General features: G+C 42.9%; 1 non-coding gene across 1 annotated transcript; it reads left to right on the top strand.

Moving 5' to 3' along the window:
• Nucleotides 1–2478: 2478 nt before the first annotated feature.
• LOC130983899 (small nucleolar RNA R71) lies at nucleotides 2479–2585 on the top strand. The gene has a single exon (XR_009087868.1). It is a non-coding gene; the product is annotated as a small nucleolar RNA R71 (small nucleolar RNA).
• Nucleotides 2586–7377: the final 4792 nt, after the last annotated feature.

Here is a 7377-nt window from a genome sequence, read left to right as displayed (position 1 = left end):
GGACCTTGAAATAAAAGTTCTTGAAATCATGAAAGGACTCATCATAAAGGGTACAAAACTTCCTTCCCTGGTTAACCCTAAAAGAGACCCAAGACACCTTCCCTCCACCCGACCCCGGCTTCGTCAACACAAACAAATAGGAAAAAAGAGAAATAGAGGGAGCGACGCCCAAAAACTGACACAAAAGTTGAAACAGCTTTAAAAACGCCCAAGAATTTGGATGGAGCTGCGTAGGGGCAAGGTTACAAGACCACAACACCTCGGACTCAGGTCGGTAAAAGGAAGTCGGACACTCAGCTTAGAGAAAAAACAATCATAAGCATAAAAGAAGAGCTTCTCGGAACTATCTAAAGGCGGGAAGCAAACTCTCTCCTCGGAATCCGGGGCTACTAGCTCATAATCCCTCTCAGACTCTCTATTCTCACATATACTACAGTGCCTACGGAACCTAGCCAAATATTCAGAATCTACCACAGAAGGGACTTTTAGAGGAAGAGGGTCTACCCAACCAAGACCACTTGGAATCTTGGTCGACATCGCCTGAAGAACCTTTCGAGACATAAAACTCTTACCTACAAAGAAGAAATACAAAAGCAAGCAAAAATCACATAAAAGCAGACAGCGAAAAACCCGTTCAGCCAAGCAAGAAACAAAAAAGAAAATGCGGCAACCCGGAACAAAGTACCAGAAAAACAAAAAGAGCCCCCCCATATGCAAACAAAGCAATGGCGGCGCCTCTTTTTGGGGCAACCCAGGCATAAAGAAAGAAGAAACAGACAAAGAGCCACACAAAAGAACAGAAAGCATATGTGCGCAAAGAAAAGAGACGGGAACAAACCTGGAAGAAAGAAAGAAGACGACGAGCTCCGAAGAAAGAAGAACGAAAACGGCGGCACAGAGGAAACCCCGGAAAGACGCACGGAAAGATTCGGGGAAGAAGAACAAAGAGAAAGAAGAAGCGGTGCTCGAAAAAGAGATGGCAAAAACTTAGAAAAAACAGGAAGGAACAGAATAAACGAAGAAAAAGGAAGGGAGCAAACAAATAATGCCTTCACAGAGCCCGAACGGAAATCGAGGAGAAACGGTAAAATGCAATAAATGCAGGAAACGGCCATTTTTGAAATTTGAAAAACAACTATGCCCGAGCTCGACCTCCCAAAAAGGACGAACTCGGGCAGGGGCACTGTTCATACCCTGACCGAGCTCCTCCAAACTCGGCAAAATCCATGAAAGGTCCGACCTCATCCCAAGGCCCACACCTAAGGTCGGACCTCGGACAAATAAAGCTAAGAAGGCCCATCAAAAGGAACGAAGCCCAAAACCTAAAGGCCGAAAAAGCCTAGGAAAGGCGGTTCCGCAAAGATAGAGGTAAAACTCCCAAAAGATAAGATAAGATAAGAATATCTTATCCAGGGAAGATTACGACCAACTACTATAAATACACTGGAGCACCCAGGTATGAGATACATTCCACATTCTACACATATCTGCTTGGACCCATGCTAACTTAAGCATCGGAGTGTCATTGCAGGTACAACCACCAATCGCCAACACATCAAGCTCGGGTCCCTGACCCCCACCTCGGGCATCTCCAGACGACCGAGCTACACGTTTCAGGTAACCCCCGGAACAGTTATCATTTTGCATTCTTCCCATCTCACTTTCTTTGTTTCTCCTCTTGGATTCTTTTCTGTATCACTGGGAAATCCATCAGTGGGTTTGGGAATTTGTTGAGATAGATACCCTACTTGGGACTCCAATCTCTTGATGTTTTCTCCTTGGTTCTTGATATTGGCTCGCACTTCTTCTTTAAACACTTTGTTGTCTTGGACTTCTCTGCATAAGTTTTCAAGTAGAGCCTCAATCTTTGAGAGCCTATCATCTGTTAATGATGGTGGGTTGAGATTAGGTGGTTGAGAAGATTGGTTAAATAGATGTTGGTAAGATCTCTGTGAGGTGGGTTGATGAGTTGCATCGTTGTTGGAGTTGAGGTTGTGGCGTCTCTGATCTTGCCCTTGGTCTTGTTGGTTTCCTCATCCAAAGTTGGGGTGATTTCTCCATCCAGATTTGTAGGTTTTGGAGTATGGATCATGGACTTGTCTAAGTGAGTTTCCAACATAGTTGGCTTGCTCTCAGTCACCTTCTTCTCCTATGTTCGCTCCTTCTTGAGTTGATGATAAAGTGATGGCTGCTGCAACTTGGTTTTCCTCCACCTTCTTGGTAAGATATGCTAGCTGGTTGGTGATTATCTTATTTTAATCTAACAATGCATCCATATGGTTCAGCTCCATTACTCCTCTGGTGTTACTTCTTTCGGAGGCATAGAAGTAGTCATTCTCAGCAACTGTTTCAATGACATCTATGGCTTCTTCAATGATTTTCTTCTTGTTTAGAGAGCCTCCTGATGAATGATCCACAGCCTTCTTTGACTCATAGGAAAGACCTTCATAGAAAATGTGAAGTTAAACCCATTCATTGAACATATCTGGTGGGCATCTTCTTGTTAGGTCTTTGAACCTCTCCCATGCTTCATAAAGAGTCTCACCATCTTGTTGCTTGAAAGTTTGCACCTCAGCTCTCAGCATGTTGATCCTTTGAGGAGGGTAAAATCTTGCCAAAAACTTGTTCACCACATCTTCCCAATTTGTTAAGCTCTCCTTTGGGAAGGATTCAAGCCATTTGGATGCCTTGTCCCTGAGTGAAAAAGGGAACAAGAGCAGCCTATAGACATCCAGATGGACTCCATTAGATTTCACAGTGTCAAAAATTCTCAGAAAGGTGGTTAGATGTTGATTGGGGTCTTCTTGAGCACTTTCTCCAAATGAACAATTGTTCTGAACAAAGGCGATGAGCTGGGGTTTTAGTTCAAAATTGTTGGCATGTATGGTGGGCTTCTGAATGCTACTTCCACAGTTTCTTGGATTAAGATTGATATAGGAGCCTAGAACTCTCCTTTCTTGCCCAGCACAGTTTGCATGGCCTTCTCTAGCATGGTTGTGAGCTTCTTCTTCATGATTGTTCTCCAAATTTTCTTCCATATTGGGTTCAAAGTATTCTTCCTCTTCCTCAGCACCAAAAATTCTTTTCCCTCTTGCTTCCCTTCTTAGTCTCCAAAGGGTCTTTTCAGGTTCTGAATCGAAGGATGTTGAAACTCCTTCTCTTCTCCCTGTCATACAACAGACAGATTGCACAACAGTAGATAAAATGAAGACACTATTCTTATTAGAGTAATTGTTAGTGTGAGTGATGCAACTTATCAAACAGTTAGTGGGTTAGTGAGCAGAATCGTAATTATCAAAGAAAGAAGGAACAAAAAATAAAGAGGGTGAAGGGGGTGAAGAAGAAATTAAAACAAACTAAAAGAAATTGACTGAATCAAATAAACAAAAAGAAAAATGCTCAATCTAGTGATCTTCAAACTTAATCATTGTTGATTCAAAATCAATCCCTGGCAACGGCGCTATAAACTTTATGCATGAAAACTTGTCTCTCAACAAATTTCCCTTCGGCAAGTATACCGAATTGTCGTTAAGTAAAACTCACAATAGAGTGAGGTCGAATCCCACAAGGATTGATTGGTCAAGCAACTTTAGTTAGAAGAATATGCTAGTTGAGCTAAACAGAATGGGGATTTGCAAAAATTTAAACGACTGGAAAGTAAATAACAGAAATTAAAGTGCAGAATCTTAAATAGGGGTTTGGGGTAATGAGAATGAAAATAAATGGCAGAAAGTAAAGAGAATGGGTAAGATCAGAAATGGGATAATCATTGGGTTCAGGAGATGTTGCATTCTCCGGATCAAGTTCATTCTCATCTCTTCCTCAATCAATGCATTTATTGATCTCCTTGGCAATCTTAAGTGATTTGATCCCAATTCTTTGGCAATCCAATCTCTCTAAGCTTGAACAATTGCCCAATTCCTTGATTTAATTGTTCATGGGAAGAGATGAAGTGTGGTCACTAATTATACCACATGTATTTCCAAATCAAAGTGTTGGGAGGATTACATGTCACTATATCTGCCCAAACCCCAATTTGGTCCAACATGAGATAGCATTTCTAGCATGATGTCCTCATCCCTTTTCCAAGGCTCAAAGGAGATCCAATTATGGAGAGTTTCTTTTCCAAGACAACTAACCAATTGAATTAAGATCGAAAGCTTTCTAGTAAGATCAAGAGAAAAAAAAGAAGAAGAAGAATGAAAACTATAATTGATCCATCAAATTACAACAGAGCTCCCTAACCCAATGAAAGGGGTTTAGTTGTTCATAGCTCTAGAAATGAAAAATGGCAGAAAAGAAGAATCCATGCTAAAAGTGCAGAAAAGTAAATCTACAGAGAGTAGTTCCCAAAAGTGCCAAGCTTCCCTATAGTTCAAAACTACTCCTATATATACTACTCCTCTTGATCTTGTAGTGAGTTCTTCAAGTCTTGGATGTGGGCTCTGGATCTTGAGTTGAAGCAGTTCTCATCTTTAGTGGGCCCAGCTTGCAGAGAAATATGAATTAGGCTTGGGTATTTAGTGAGATTAACATTGAGTGCCATTGTGGGTTCGAGAACGTTAGTGGCATTCACTTTTTCCACTAACGTTCCACCCTTATGTACCCACGTTAACTCCAACGTTAGTGGTCTTAACGTGACCACTAACGTTGCCTTCTCAATTTTTGGCCAACGTTATTGGGACTCACTTTTCCCAATAACGTTGGCTTATACCCTTTCGCGAACGTTATTGGGAATCACTTTTCCCATTAACGTTGCTTGGTGCCTTTTGTTCCTACGTTAGAGTTCACATTAGTGTAGCTAACGTGACTCTTAACGTGGGTGTGTCTCACCTTTGAGAGCGTTAGTGACACTCACCTTTGTCACTAACGCTCCAAATGCCCAAATTCTCTACGTTAGAACTCACGTTAACTAAGTTAACGTGGCTCTTAACGTAGTAGTGATGCCATCTTCTAACGTTAGTGACAAAAGTGAGTGTTACTAACGTTGTCTCTTTGATCTCAACTCCACGTTAACTTTCACGTTAGTAGTCTTAACGTAAAAGTTAACGTAGGCAATGCTAGTTGGTCCAACGTTAGTGACAAAAGTGAGTGTCACTAACGTTGGCTTTTGTTTTCCTCTTCCACGTTAGAGTTCACGTTAACTAAGTTAACGTGACACTTAACGTGGATCATTGCCAAGTTTTCAAACGTTAGTTGTTCCGAGGGTTACCTAAAACTGTAGGTCGATCTCGGATGAGATCTTCTGTGTTGGTCGAAGCTGACGTGTCCGGCAGGTGTACAGTGGCCGGAGCTGGTGTGTCCGACTTGTTGGACTTGGTGGTGGTGCTGATCCTTCGTCCCCGAAGGGTGGGGGGTACCTGCAAGGGACTCCGATGCTTAAGTTAGCAAGGGTATTAAGCAGGTATTGAGTAGAATCAGAGTATGAGTTATACCTGGGTGCTCCAGTGTATTTATAATGGTGAGATGTGGCCTCCTGCGGATAAGATAAGTTAGTTTATCTTATCTTATCTTTATGTTATCTTTAAGTGAGGCCATCTTTTAAGGGAACCGCCTTTATCTCTATGGGCTTGGGCTGCCCTTGGATTTGGGGCGCGTTCCTCTATTTGGGCCCTTCGTTTGGGCTTTCCTGTGACTTGGCCGAGCTCTTTGAGGAGAGGTCGGGTTGTCCTGACCTGAAGAGGTCGGGTTTGTCCTTACCTGAAGAGGTCGGTCGCTTTGTCTGTCGAACATCCCGGGTCGGACAGCTCGACCCAGGGTATGAACAGTGCCCCTGCTTGAGCTCGGTCTTTCTGTTGAGGTCGAGTTTTTGACTTCGGTCCTTTCATGATGAAGCCGAACTCAAGCATTTTGTCGATTTCTTTTTGTAGAATCTTTTGAATGTAGAACGTTTTCCTCTAAAGGCGTGCGTTTTTATATCAGCGCTTTGCTTTGGGAACGTGGAAGGGTTTAGTACCTTCATTAATTGGTATTAATTGCCCCATTTTTCCTGGCTTTTATTTTGAATTTTCTCAATCAAAAACGGTTTCTCTTCTTCGCTCTTCTTCGTAATTTCTCCCTTTACTCTCTCATTTTTCTGTTTCTTTCGTAACTTCTTCCTGCAACGTCTGTTCTGTCATTGCTCTCTGTGGAAGAGGGGTGATTACCAGATTTTCTCCTTTCTACCTGTTTCGAGGGTTACCTGAAACGCGCAGCTCGGTCGTCTTAGGGAGGCCCGAGATGGGGGGATTGATGACCCGAGCTTGGTATGCCGAGTGGTTGGTGGTGGTACCTGCAATGACACTCCGATGCTTAAGTTAGCATGGGTCCAAGCAGATATTGAGTAGAATTAGAGTGTGTGTTATACCTGGGTGCTCCAGTGTATTTATAGTAGTTGGCCGTGATCTTCCCTGGATAAGATATTCTTATCTTATCTTATCCTTCTGGGAGTTTTATCTTTATCTTTGTGGAACCGCCTTTCCTAGGCCTTTTCGGCCTTTAGGTCTTGGGCTTCGTTCCTTTTGGGCTTCTTTAGCTTTATTGTCCGAGGTCCGACCTCAGGCATGGGCCTGGGGATGAGGTCGGACCTTCTATGAACTTTGCCGAGTTTGGGGAGCTCGGTCAGGGTATGAACAGTGCCCCTGCCCGAGTTCGTCCTTGAGAGGTCGAGCTCGGGCATAGTAGTTCTTTTCAAAATTCAAAAATGGCCGTTTCTGCATTTATTGCATTTTACCGTTTCTCCTCGATTTCCGTTCGGGCTTTGTGAAGGCATTATTTATTTGCCCCTTTCCTCCTTTTCTTCGTTTATTCTGTTCCTTTCTGTTTTTTCTAAGTTTTCGCCATCTTCTTCTTCGAGCACCGCTCCTTCTTTCACTTTGTTCTTCTTCCTCAAATCTTTCTGTGCGTTTTTCCGGGGTTTCCTCTGCGCCGCCGTTTCGTTCCCCTTGCTGTCGGAGCTCGCCGTTTTCTTTCTTTCTAGGTTTGTTCGTCTCTTTTCTTTTGTACTCATATGCTTCTGTTCTTTTGTGTGGCTCTTTGTCTGTTTCTTTTTCTCTATGCCTGGGTTGCCCCAAAAAGAGGCGCCGCCATTGCTCTGTTTGCTTGTATATGGGGGGGGCTCTTTTCTCTGGTATTTTGTTGCTGCATTTTCTTCTATAAAGATCTTTGTTTCTTGTTTTTGCTGAATGGGTTTTCGCTGTCTGCTTTTATGTGATTGTTGCTTGCTGTTGTATTCTTCTTTGTAGGCAAGAATTTTGTGTCTCGAAAGGTTTTTCAAGCAATGTCGACCAAGATTCCAAGTGGTCTTGGCTGGGTAGATCCTGGTCCTCTAAGAGTCCCTTCTGTTGTAGATTCTGAGTATTTAGCTAGGTTCCGTAGGGAGTGTAGCATTTGTGAGAA

The sequence above is a fragment of the Arachis stenosperma genome, chromosome 5 (genome assembly GCF_014773155.1).
Source record: "Arachis stenosperma cultivar V10309 chromosome 5, arast.V10309.gnm1.PFL2, whole genome shotgun sequence".
Classification (NCBI taxonomy): domain Eukaryota; kingdom Viridiplantae; phylum Streptophyta; class Magnoliopsida; order Fabales; family Fabaceae; genus Arachis; species Arachis stenosperma.
The sequence above is the reverse complement of the archived record's forward strand: the minus strand, read 5'-3'. Positions and strand labels throughout refer to the sequence as shown.